Source organism: Megachile rotundata, chromosome 10 (assembly GCF_050947335.1).
Source record: "Megachile rotundata isolate GNS110a chromosome 10, iyMegRotu1, whole genome shotgun sequence".
NCBI classification, from domain to species: Eukaryota; Metazoa; Arthropoda; class Insecta; order Hymenoptera; family Megachilidae; genus Megachile; species Megachile rotundata.
In genome coordinates this window covers 16606695-16620565 of record NC_134992.1, presented here as the reverse complement: position 1 = coordinate 16620565, position 13871 = coordinate 16606695, and the positions used below count along the sequence as shown (strand labels likewise).

Genomic DNA, 13871 nt, shown 5'->3' with positions numbered 1-13871 from the left:
GCTCGAAATCGCTCTTGTTCTCGCGAAGAATGTGGGTCAGTTGCGAGGAAAGAATTTTGCCAGATATAAAAAACGATCGTACATCTTCCTTGTTATCGATCGTCGAAGCTTTTCCAAGCTTCGAGCTTTTTCTACCGGGACTTGTTTTTATTTCGCCTATATTCATTTCACCCCGTGAGAGTACGATTTCTTACGCGAGAACAATTATACTTTGAACGTATATCTTACGAAGAGTTGAAATTGACCCGACCAATTACAAAGAACCCGCGAACAAAATTTATACGTAACAAAGTGTTTCGAATGAAATGATCGAACTCTCCAATTTGGCTGGTTCGAAACAGTGTCGATCCCATTGCCAGTTTCCAACTGTCAAAGTTTGTGATTTTTTAATTTCCAATCTGCATCGTTGAACTTGAGAGTCCGCAACTTGAACGCTGCTAGTTCGAAATTGGTCTTAAACTTTGAACTTTACGGTTAACAAGGATAGAATCGCATAAATGATTACAGTTCGCGCAAATAGAGCCTGCAGGGAATTTTTCATTGTTCCCCGGAGTCTGCAGAAAGCGGAGTAGCATTTTGCGTCGATTGTTCCAAATTACTCGATCGGAATCGGTTGGTGAACATTCGAAACGGTCCACGCGGTACGTGCCTCGTATTTTTATCGTCGTTAAACGATCCACCGATACTAAAATTGTCCCCTTAACGGGACAAGGCCACAGAATTACGGAGAATCTCTGTTCGACTCAGCCTTGACCAGGCCAAGCGAAATGAGATAGGGAAATTGAAACGCTGCAGAATCTGATCTGGCTGCTGCTCGAATGAGAATCCCTCGTGCTCGTAAAACAGTGAGTAACTCTTTTTTCCTCCCAAGATTGGAGGGACGGCTTTATTCGCCTCGACGACATTGGGACGCCTCGATTGCTCGACGTCCTTTTACGAAACGCGTTGTAGCTCGTTACCCGGGGAAAAAAACTCCGCTGCTGCAATCACCGTCGATCGCTCGAAACTAGAGAAACGCCCGAAAATAGCAGAATTTACGGGTTTTCCGACCAGCCAGGTCCTCCCTTTCATATCACACCATTTCCAGTCTTTCGACCTTACAACCTTCGGCTTTTCAATTCCGAAGCTACACGTCTAGTCTTCGAATTTATAAACTTTCGAGCTCTCTATGATTCTAAATTATGACTCCCCGTCGAAAAATTTCAAAACTTCCAACTTTCAAGCTCCAAACTTTCTAGCTCCTAATTTCCAAACTGCGCTGCTTTCAAATTACTTCCAGTTTTCCAATTTCGAAACTTCCTCTCAGCTCCAATTGTTCGCTTTCTAATTTACACCGCTTACGAATTACGACTTTACGCCTTCGAATTGAAGGAACTTCCAACTTGCTCTCAGGTTCTAATCTCAAAGTATTTTTTCAACTTACAGCGTTCCGTTGTAATAATAAAAGTAAATAACACTTTGTACAAGTGCAGTCAAAACACTTTTCCGCGTACTTAGCGTCGTACTTGAAATCCACGATCAAAAACAATCTCTCTAGAATGTATGTAACGGGTGTAAACTGTCTCGATACATTCGGCGTTACGCGTGGCCCATTTTGAAAAAAATCTTGCATGCAGGGCCACGTTCTCGATGGTTTCACGGTCGAGAGATACTTTCTAGTCGCGTTAATTTCAGAGCGGTAGTGTTTGGGACGCTTTCGTGTTCGCTTTTTATTGTCGAGATTGCGCCAGCCTGTCGGAAAACGGCATTTTCCAGAGGGAACGCGTAAACTGCTGGAACGTGTACGATGCAAATTGCCGCATAACAGCCTTTTTCATAGTCGATTCTCTACAAGTCGGTGATTTAGGGTCCTTGAAATTCCTGCGTAAAGAATCGCACACGGAACTCTGAAATATAACAGAATTTCATTCGCGTGAAATTTTCATGGACGTATCTTGCAAATACATTAGCACAACAGACATACGATATAATAGTGTCTTTCCTACGCAATTCCCCGAGAAATTTGTCGAAAGCGCGTAGAACGTTCGTGACAAGGCCATAAAAAGTGACTGGCGTAGTCGGTATCAAATAAGACACCCTCGGAGTAAAAACGCAGTGGAATTTGATACGTTGGTCGGAAGTTAAGCAGACAGAATACCGTTTCTTAACAAAAGAATCTGCCTTTTGTGTTGGCGACAACGTTGCAGGTCTCCTTTTTAATTAATTAAACCGGCGTTAAAGCCGAGTCGAGGTCTGAGCTTGACGTAATTCGAATTTTCAGACGGTTCGCGAATTCTCTGGGAAGATACACGCTCGCGTGTGGCAGTCGCATTCTACTCGCGAGCCATTGTTTCGTCGCGACGCTAAGCGGACTCGCGTTCCTCGAAGCGCGAAGAAACATCCCAGAAACGCGACTCCGATTTCCCTCCCTGCGAACCTATCCCGCTGCTGCAATTGGGATTTCGGCAACTGAACGCAAAGCTTATCGATTCAGAACTCAACCGAGCCGTGAGATTCGCTAGTTAACCCTTTCAGGACAATGAACCGATTATGATAATAAGGGATTTGTTCTATTGTCCTAAGCTCCGAGGCAAGTCCGGAAATGCAGTTTGTCCGACACGATGTTTACTTTGCGCGGAAATCGACCATTACGTGTGTCAGTTTCGGTTATTCGACCAGTTTGCAATTTCAACATAAAGTTTTTATTTCGAAGTTATAATTTTATGTACCACAGTAAGGTACACATTTTATTACAACAGTCTCGCAGCATTTAGCGAACAATATGTTTTAACCGAAACAAGTTCAATTTGAAATTTTGTAAAACAACTTCTATTTCGGAAAATAGCAGGTGCGCGGAACATGTCGCGCACTCGCATTTTCGTTGAAATCAGCATAAATATTTATGAAGTTGAAGGATTAACGTTCCGATAAAATCTACGGCGAAATTCGCTGGTTTAACCTGTCGCTTTATCCCGTCGTTATTTCCACTTTGCCGAGCGAATGCTTTTCCCCTATCTCGGTATTATCCGGCGTTTAATAATACAGGCGGATAGATTTTCGGTAACGACAGTGCTTTCACGGGTGAATTCTAAAGCCCGATAGAACAGGACCGGGTTGCAAGATGTCGGGCTGTGCAAAGTCTAGCCACCTTCGAAACGGGGTGTGTCTATTGTCGCAGTTGCGAGCTCTGCCGCCCCTGGCATGTGTGCAGCTGCAGTTTGTCCGTCACTGTGCTTGCCTTGTATACACAGGGCTTTAGAGCTACCCAAGTATCGCGCGTACACGGCCGTGCATAATATATGACCGTGACACGTGCACCTCGAGCTGTAGTTTCGCGCATGGATGCGCTATGTGCATTTCGCGCGGTTACCGCTCCAAATCAACCTCCATCCCCTTATTTTTCTTTCGCCCTACTATGGGCGTGCTGCGAAACGCGTTTTCCGCATTTTCGGAAAACCGTGTTCTTTCGAGTTCATTTTCACTAACGTGTCCGCCATTTTTTTCATTTACAAACTGCTTGTTCGCTTTTCAATTTTCCTTTCTAACGGGTTTTTTAATAATGTACGATTATGGCGTTTTTAATGTCAAGCTATGTCTTTAGAAAGATACGGTGAATTTTTTATATTATTCTATATCAAGGTATAAAATGTAGCTCCGAGTGAAAAATACGAAATTATACCGAATATAAAAATCAATTGTCCACGGCTGCATACAGATTGTCCCAAAAATCGTGGAACAAGCGGCCAGGTCGTGATTCTACATTCAGAAGTAAGTCGTAAAACAACAATAACGCGGAAAACGCCAGAACACGTTGCACCACCGCGCCAAATATATTTTCAGAAAGCAGGTTACGTCGCGTTCGCGCGCATAACTGAAAAAGGAGGACGGAAACATGATAAAAAGCTGATTAAGCCGAAATACACGGTTGGCCGAGAGAAGCAGGTGCCATCGCGATTTTTCGAATTTACTACGGTACTCGTGTGTCCCGTACGACTCGAAAAGATCGATAATCGCTCTAGGAAATATCAGTGTCGGTATCGTATTTATAACGCTCATGGTCAATGTTATGGAGCCTGGCAGATGGCATGGCTATACACCGGTATGTGAAATTATTACGACGACAATGTGTTCGGTACCGAAATAGGTATAATTTGCATTTCTGCGAGAGAAAAATGATTGCGGTATGCATGATGAAAAGGGTAGCCGTGAATCGCGGCACTCGACTTTCTGAATGGTTTTAGAGCGACACGGTCAGAGAACGGCGCGTTTCCGTCGGTGCTTCCGAAAGGAAGTCGACTGAAAGCGCTTTCAATCGTTTTTCCAGCCTCGTAGTCTTCGATGAACAGCTTTTAGCGCGATCGTTCACGCGCCACTCTTTAACTCGTCTTAGCTACCAATATTTATTCGCTCAATAATCGCTATTTAATTTCTAACTACCCGCTCGAAATCTTCGCGAGAAAACGAAAAGCCGTTTATCGTTTTTCGATACGTAACTCTGTTCTCGAGATATTTAGCGATCATTGATCGAGTGGCGCACCGGAAGTGGAGTCGTGCGTATCCCGAGAACGAATGGATCGTAAAAGAAGAAACTTTCCGAACACGTTGTTTCTGCGACGTCCTATAGAAAACGCGGCTCGAAGGGACAAAGTATTATCACGGTGATTAGTCAGACAATCCACGCACCGTAAACGGATCTGCTATTTATCCATAGGCTTTCCTGTCATCTGTACGTGCGCGCGACGATAATTAATTTCCCGTTTAAATAAGCCTCCCTCGCAGCGGTCGGCTAATTAATCAGGCTTCATACATCGAATGACGCTAACGAACTCGTTTCACTGATGCACTTCGGTCCGTCCGCAGAGGTAACCGCCCCGAAAAGTAATTGTCGTTATATCCCCCGCAACGATTAATTCATACGTCGTGTAATTAATGCGGCCTCATTGTTGTCCTGCTTTAATTAGCACTGCAGCATACATATATTAGGAAACCGGCGGGAATCCCTTTCGAGATCCAAGTGGAACCCTTGATCCGCTTTCGTAACACACCACTTGCGTTTCGAATTTGTCTCGTTAGAAATTAATTAACAAAGACGGATAAAAACGATAGTATTCAGTTTACAAATCAGACGCGAGAGCGGTAGCGTACGTTGGGAGATATCGCGCATCCCGATTATCATAAACTGCGAGTTATTACATGCTGAAAATCAGGATACACCGTGAGTTATGCCTCGCAGGCTACTAGACTTTACGCGTTATCGTACACCGTGAATTATCATTCGTTACGAGTATCACGCGTTACTAAATGTCAAACGATGTGAGTTATCGTGCGTCGCGATATCTCGCGAGTTCCAACGGTACAATACACTTTCCTTCCTTAATTACCGCTTTGACCAAGTTTTCATCCCATCGAACGAAAGACTTTCGGGATGGTCGGCGACGATTCGCGCGATCGAGAACGCGTCGAGGAATTTGTGAAATTTCCGATAGGAAACGGCCGATCAGCAGTCGTAATTTCCAGATAAATTTAATCATCAGCCACCGTTCGGAGACGTAACAATGCCGTGTTCCATTGGGAGGAACGTCCAATCCCGTGGAGAAGAGCTCCGAAGAGGTTAATTAACGCTGAAATATTCGAGGACATTGAAATTTTGCGGCAACTTTCCGACTCGAGGACGGTCAGAAATTAAAGAGGTTCCATTGGAAGTTTCGAGATCGTGGAACAAGAGGATTCTCAGTGGCGTACCGCCAATGAAATTTAATCGATTTCGAGAAGACGCAAGGCGTTTTCGCGCGACCTTCGAATTTTCAAATTTTAAACACGAGCCTGCACGAGATTACGGCTTGGATGCCGAACTTCCTACGAATTATTCAACGGCAAACGAACTATTCACCGCTGTCGCCTTTCCATTCCGTGGCCGTCTTTCGCTTCGACGATTTCGAGCTTCCCGAACGTTTTATAAATGAAAATACTTCTTATCCACGGTTGAATCTCATTTCCGCTTCTAAGTTATTTTAACTAGCTTGATACTTCTTTTCGTTCGAGAGGTCGTTACAGACATTGCATTAACTTCCGTGTAATCGACACGCTGTCTCTCTCGAAAAAGTAATAGCAGTTTTCGAGACGAATTGTTGTTCCGCGGACGGGAAACAAACGGAGAAAGGTTTGTTAGCTGTTATAATAGCATTCGAAGATTACATCGAGCGATTAAGCAGACGAATCCAATTAAAGAGCTTTTATATTCATAACAGGGTCATGGATAAATGGCCGTAGCGACACAGAGACGCAGAGCGCCCTTTAAAGTGTACAGACCCTCCGGCTAACGAGAGCTTCCGAGGGGTTGTCGCGGCATTTATAAAACCACTCTCTCGCCTATGGAGATATAACAGATGTCGATATCGTGTTGGCTGTTAGCTTCGCATTTTCTTTCTTCTCTTCCTTCTGTTATCCTATTCTTCTCAATTATACGCCAACAATTTAAACTTTCTTTTCCACCGGTGCACTCGAATTCGCCGAATTCTCTCAGACTTTATAAACAGTCGCAGAAACTTTCCAATGCATTCACCGGCGAGTTATAACGACCTTAATTTCCTGTGACTCTGCAGGAATTGACTGCCACAGTGAAAACTGACGTTTGCGATCAGACACGCTAACAAGAATACATATCGTTGCCTCGATATTAGGAACCTTCGAAACTTCTCTTTTTCTATAAATAATGTAAACGAATTTGCAGCATCACAGGCTTATTTCTAACTCGCAAAATTGTTATATCCGCCTTTTAGTCCGCGTTATAAAAATTCGGAAACTTTTGATGCTTAACTCGCAAACTTTCAGCTTCCTGTCCTCGACTTCCACGCTTCTAACTATCAAGTTTGAAGCTTCTAATTCCAGTCTCGCTTGGAACGGCCAGTATTTTTGAAAGTACACTTAGCTCGCTCCGGCTTCCATAGATCTCGAATCCAGATATCAAGTGGCGATTCTAAACTTTCGAATTTTCAAGTTGAAGGCTACTAAATTGTATCTCGGAAGTTTCCAACTGCCATGGGTCAGCTTTCGAAAATAAAGTTAACACGTGCCAAGTTGCAGTTTTCAATTACCGATTCCCAACTTGTAGCTTCTCTCGAATTTCTTTGCAGCTCGCGCGTATAAAGATATTCGTAGATAGTTTTCAGTTTCTGCTCCGGTGAATTCTAGCTATCAAAAAGCAATTTCTATTGCAAACGGGTGTTCTTTTTTCGCTGGTAGTTGGCAGTTGGCGACAGAAAGTTTCTTATCCGGCAGCTTCTCGGTGATACAAGTTTGCTTTCGTCGCGCGTTGTCGCGAGGAATCTTTTGGTAGTCTTTTCGTGTCGCATGGAAGTCGAGGTCGATCGATCGCTGACACGAGGCCGTTGTTTTGAAGAAGTTTATGGAGCGAGCTTCGGTGAGCTTTAAAGAGTTTATAGGCAGAGTGTAAGCGGCATGTTAAATAGGGAACCGAACGATGCGCGTGTCGACGAAGAATAAATTGTTCGACAGGCACGATATTAGACAGATCGGAACGATTACTCCGTTCGGGAGACAGAATCGGAACTTATAAATGCTAAAAGATCGACTGAAACGTTCGATAGTACATTCGATAGCGTCTAACGTTCAATATCGAGAGCTGTCGTTCGAACAGAAATGTCTGGTCAGCTGTCGAAGGAACGTTGTTTCACAGTATGGATTTATCAATCCATACAAGCGATAGCCACCTACGTAAAGCGCCATGTAACAAATTCGTGTTCTTTCTCGTTCGCGTCTGTTTGCTAAACTTTCGGCTCGTGTTGACTGTTTCACCCGACTCGTCGCGAACGATCAAAACCTTTTTCCGTCTATTTTTGCGCGACCGTTCGCGAGATTGACGTCTATTCGGAGAATAAATAAAACGCGATTTTCCACGCTTTAAATCGAACCTTTCCCGCGACGAACGATCGTGTCCACTTTCCTAATTTGTACACGATTTACGGCGGTTTAAAAGAGCTATCCGTATCGTCCGATTTAATCGATGCAATTTCGCTTCGGCTTAGCTCAGAAACGAACCATCAACGTTGGTTAGTTCATCCCATAAACGCGTGATTCGCGAACGCGATGTTTGCAAAAACTAGCAGTTCGATTATGCAAACATCGCATTATCGTGGAACATCCGTGTTAATCCTCGAATCGGAAGGTATATCGACCGATAAATCCGGTAGAATTTGCAATAATCGTCGATGTCTGGCAGAGTGGTACAGAGACGAGAGAAACAAGAGCGCGCGCGCGTTCTATCGATTTCCCTAGCAAAATTAGATCGTTCGATGTGAACAACGTCGTGCACCAAGTGCTGACACTAATATCCCAAAGAGACTAATTTCACGTGCAATCGGATACGCTCGAGAAAGGGTCCAGCTAATGCACGCTCGTCTGCTAACCGGCTATTGGACAAGAACAATGTCGATTCAACGTCGTAACAGCAAACCCTGATACGGAAACGATCGAGATAAACAAACCAGCACGCGATTTTACCAATTTCCTCGCTTTAACGTTCCACACCCCCAACTTTCGACGTCTTCGATTTCGAATTTTCAGCTCGCGAATTTTCAACTTGCCCCTTGGAATTTTCTAATTTTCAAGTAGGTTTTAAGCGGGACGCCCGAGAGTTGGAAGTTTGCAATTTCCAATTTCCAACACGGAAGCTTTTAACTTCCAACGTGTGCACAAACTGCTTATCGGTCGAAGTTTGCCACGGATAAAGGGTTGAAATGATCCCCCTTTCTACGTATATAAAAGGGAAGCGTACGTAGCACCCCCTTGAAACGCGAACGCGCGGGGGATGAGGACTTAAGCTGCTTGCGGGGGTGCATTGTGGTCGGGGAATATGAAATAAGTGCGGGGCTATCTCGTATTCCTGCTGTGCTCGCAGGATGAACGTAATACCGTTGGTGAAACGCTGATGGGATTATCCTTCGATCCACGAGCCAGGTATTTATCAAGCAGGGTAACTCGTGCGATTCGATAAAGAATGGAACGAGCCTCCCTCTCTTCTGTTTTCTCGAGAATACGTGTTATCGACAGATTCTCTCTTGTTATCCGCTTCAAAATTTTCTTCTCTTTCGGACGTATTTTATTTAATTGCCGACTGTCTTCACGATTTTCAGACCGTTCTTCGGTTTCAACTTCCAACGCGAATACAGTTAATTCTCCATTTTCCAAGCGGGAAGATATCGACTATCGAATTAGAATTCAATCCGAGAGAAAAGTGGCTCTGTTTAGGCCAACATTCGCGACTGTGTCCTGAAAGCTGTGCAGTTTATGAGCAAAATGTCTGCTGAAAAGGTCGAGCGTTGATTCCGAGAAGTTTGCATAAATTCGCGATGAAATAACGAAGGAGTAACTGGGGAAGGGAGACAAAGGAAATAACTCGTTATTGGATCGCGAACGATCGTATTTAGAAACGCGTTTCAAAATAATTACCCCTTAATGGAGGCTGCAAATGAAGAAAGAGTGGACGCGACGGGGTGTAATTTCAGGTCTCGTTAGTGCAATTTACTCGTCTTCCTATCTCTTCCTGTTCTCCCAACATTTCGTTCTCCACAAATGTCGACAAAATAGACTCCGAACGTTCCATAAATAATATACGATATTTTATAACTCATGAATTTATGCTGTAAAAAAATCCAATTTCCTATCGAGCTACTACAAGTAACCTTGTTCCAACTTTGCGAAAACCAAAAGAAGTGGTCATGACCACCTAAGTAAAGTTCCAAAAAAATAAATAAAATTTGTTAAGCAATGTTAACGCTATGTGCCACACCCTGTTCCTGCAACGATCGAGAAAAAAGAAGTCGATAGATCGGTCGACGATACGCGAATGGCAGCTTTGAAGAGTCCTAACGACGGTCTGTCGCAGTAGCGCTCATTAAGGGACTCTCGGAATCGGAAAAGTTCGTCGATGGAACGTCGATAGGACGGGAACTTTGTCGAAAGCTCAAAGGCTTCGGAAGTTCGTCGCGGTTGGAAAATCATTCGAGCGGATCTTTTCCGCGGGAAGGTCGCAGGTGTTTCGAGTTAATTCGCGCAATTTACATGCAACGCGAACTTGTCCGCAAAGTCAACTCGATTCGCAGTCGTGTCCTTTTAACTCGAATTCGACAAGAGCCGTCACGAACGCGATGCTCTTGTAGCGTTACTATCTTTCCGAACGCGTTAACATCGACTTCGTTGAAAGGAACTGTATCGCGTAATTTTGTACAGCTTTAATACGTCGCGCGTAAGAACATTCGATCCGACGACGAACAGGTGAGAGAAGCGGCAGATTACAAGCAGCGAGTCTGAAACTCGTCGAAGCTTAATCGATGAACAGAATCCCACGCCCATGATTCTCACTCTCTAGCGTTCGTTCTGTATACAGTGCACGGGTTGCGAGAGCCCCGCCCCGCCGTGCCACCCCCTTTTGATTGCGTATTCGAAATTTACGAGCAGGACTTTCGGTCGGGTCATAATTTTCCATGGTTTTGGGAATGAATTCGAACATTCGTGGACGGGATCTTCCGTGTGACGGTTAAGGGAGGGGTGAATAATAAATCCTCGATTTCTGCCGTCGTAAATCTCGTCGGTTTGGCGGATTCGCTCCTCGGTTTCAAGGGGCTGCCGCCCATTCCACGAAACTGACGCCAGCTTCGCCTTTTTTTTCTTATCTCGACGCGTCTCCTAACTAGAATATCGTGTTGTAGCTCGGAGAAGGTAGATACTTTCGAACGTGGGTAGGGAAGACAAACGTTCTTACTCTTTGAGGCATCATCCGTTGCAATTCTCTTTCAACGGAGAATAGAAGAATCGAATTAACTGCGCCCTGACTCTCGACTAAGTTTTCTTCTCGCTTTCTTTCTCGCAACTTTTAATTACATAGACTGTTTCGTAACGTAGATATACTTCTATCCTGATCGATCTGGTTTTCGAATAACGATTTCTGTCCGACGGTTGCCACGCAGCTTGCATAGACTCGTGCTTTACAGAAGTACACGACTAGCGATTTATTTATTAAACAACCACCGTCAAAAGGTTGTTCGAAGAAAGGAAAACTGTTTCTTCGAGTATGTTTGCTCCGTGCGAGTCGAAAGGCTGACGGAAAGAAGAAAAGAGCCGCGAGATACGGGGGTGTTTAGCACTTTAGAAGTTAACGGGGTTGTCTGACTCGGCGAGGGACGAGGGGTGCACAGGGGTGTAACACGCTGCATTCTAAGGGCTTCCCTCCCCTCTATTGGCCCATTTACGAGTTCGTGCTTTCATTTTTTTTGTTCTTTCGACGCCTCCCGATATTCTCTCCGTATTACCATTGTTACGCTCTGCCATCACCCCTGAATGTCAAAGAATCGCTGTTGAACCGTTAACGCCTTTCGTCGTCGAACGAATACCAATTTCCTGCGACGTTCTTTTCGACGTTCGTCATTAACGATAATCGCTTTAATAATTATATTATTCCTTTTGATCGACGCGACGACCACTATGGAAGTCGCTGGTAATCGACGCTGCAAATTTAATTAACCCTTCAAGTGTTACGGACGTGTTTACGTGTTCGCCGATTCAAGTATAGCGCAAACATTGTGGACGCATCGATACAATTGGGAAATTGGATATTCCATGCGGTTGAAATTTTCCGATTTTTAATTACATGAAATTAAATAAAAGGGTATCTCTCGCTAGTGTTTGTACCAGCAGTAAAAAACGAGGAGATTAAAGATAAGAAAATGTAATACCGTCTTTGAAACCTTCAACAATTTTTTCCAATAGGTTGTTTTAAAAGAAAAAGTGGTATCATCGATTCTCATCTGTTTTGTTTTTTCTTTCGTCGGGAAGAACGAAAGTCATTTGTCTGGAACAAAAGGGACGACGAAAATTCGGTCTCGTGGGACAAGCACGTCGACGACGAGTTTCGTGTTTCATCGCGACAGTTTCCCCTTGAAAAAGGTACGGTGAAGGTTTTAGAAAACTCGACGCACGGAAATAAAACGAACTGCAAACGAAGCTCCTCGCACTTCCGTGCGGTATCCCTCGCGATTTATAACCATCCCATAAAATTGCTGGATATTTTCTAAATCCTGGTTCCGTTCGTCTACGTTCCGAGTAAAACCTTATTCCGGCAAAATATTTACCGGCAAATATTTTACAAGTTATCGGTTAAACAAAACAAATATCGCAGCTAATCTATCGAGGTTATAAAAATAGAACCACGAATGTTCTTCAGTCTTACAAGCAGATTTAAATATTTTTCGCAAAGATACGAATCGTGGAAATAAATTTGTCGCAAGCACGATTAAACCGCGAGAAAGATGCGGGTATTATCTGTAAGTAGAATGAGGTCACCATAGATCAGCCACGGCGTTTAACGCGCTGACTGTTGTGGTAGTCTTTGCTTATGATGTTACAGATTTAGTTAAATAAAATACGAGAGAAGAATATTCTGAGAGATTTTAATATTGGAACTAATGATATATTAAAATATGATAATCTGTCTTATAATTGACATCTTTTCTAATATGTTGGGCATATCGACACGCGGGTCATTGTTCCGTATCGATTACGACAGTGATATAGAATCTAATTCTATAGAAGTGTCTTTACATCGTGAGGCTTCATTTCATATTTTATTTGGACGATTGAGATTGCACCGTAATTGTTTGACATTATCTTACCTACTATGCTGCAATCAATTCGCTGCGATCTCTAATTTCGCGATTTTATTGGATACAAAGATTTAGTGGAGTTTATGTCTACCATCTATAAACAGTACTTTAATATTTACTTTCGAAAGAATCCTACGTCGCATCTTTATTCTTAGGATCCCTCGCGTCTACTATGATCGTTATTCTTCGTTTCAGAGTTGTCATATTACCTTTGCTTTCGTAATGATTTTTATCGTATCGAGAAAAAAGCTGATATGAATTTTCACTCGTATCGGCAAAGAAGCACGTTACGCGTTTCGATCTCTCATCGCTCGAGTCTCCCTTCAATGTCCCTAACTGAATGCCCTCGGAAAACCTATTCATGGACTTTAATGGGAAGTACACGCGAATAAACACGCATACGCGAAAGGAAAGTGATCGAAGGGTCGCCTGACCCCACGAAACCACGCTAAAAGCTCTCGTGAACGACGTTCACTTAAATCGCATCGATCTTTGGAATCTAGCACCCTCGGTAACGAGCAACGCTCGATAAATATCGTTCGTTCCTTAACAAATCGCCTAATTATATAACACTTTCGATCAGATTAGTCAATTATGTTACTCGGAACGTACCCCTCCTCGCTCTGCCTACGGCGATATGAATTCCTTCGAGGCGACGCCCATTGAAAATCCGATTAAGGTCAAGTATAAATTTCCATTCCTGTCCCTCGATGGATAAAAACCCAACGACCACCTTGATAACCGACCATCAGCTATTAGTTCCCCAAATTACCTAATCCAAACCTCTCTCAAAGGTGCCATTGGTTGCCGAGTAAGCTAATTAAGGTCGCTAACAAATCTGTCACATTTGCGGTCTTCAACATTCATCTTTTCGATTCCGAGTCTGCGTTTTATATTAACGCTCCATCCCCGTATCAAATAACTTTTTCTAGAAACTCGCAATCCTTCTTCCACGACCGACACTTGAAAGTTTCATTAAAAGTTTTGCCATTTCATAAACGTGATTCGATTAGCGAGAAAAAGATTACAATTCCTCCCTATACATACATATCTCTATCTATAGGGCAAGTGTTCGTAAACGATATTAATACGTGTAATATCAGCTCGTTAAAAGAAAGATCGAAAGTTAGGCGCGTTTGCAAGGGCTGAGAAGTGGCTTGTCCCTTAATTATTCGATTAAATTGATTTGGTAATTACTCGGTGAGGGCGATCGCG

General features: G+C 43.5%; 2 protein-coding genes across 7 annotated transcripts in view; one reads left to right on the top strand and one right to left on the bottom strand.

The window, feature by feature from the left end:
• Window positions 1-13871, top strand: part of Syt14 (Synaptotagmin 14) — a 103083-nt gene that overhangs the window by 59239 nt on the left and 29973 nt on the right. The gene's annotated exons all lie outside the window — the stretch shown is intronic.
• The window catches only part of Calx (sodium/calcium exchanger 3), a 75870-nt gene that overhangs the window by 55717 nt on the left and 6282 nt on the right, over window positions 1-13871 (bottom strand). The window lies entirely within an intron of this gene.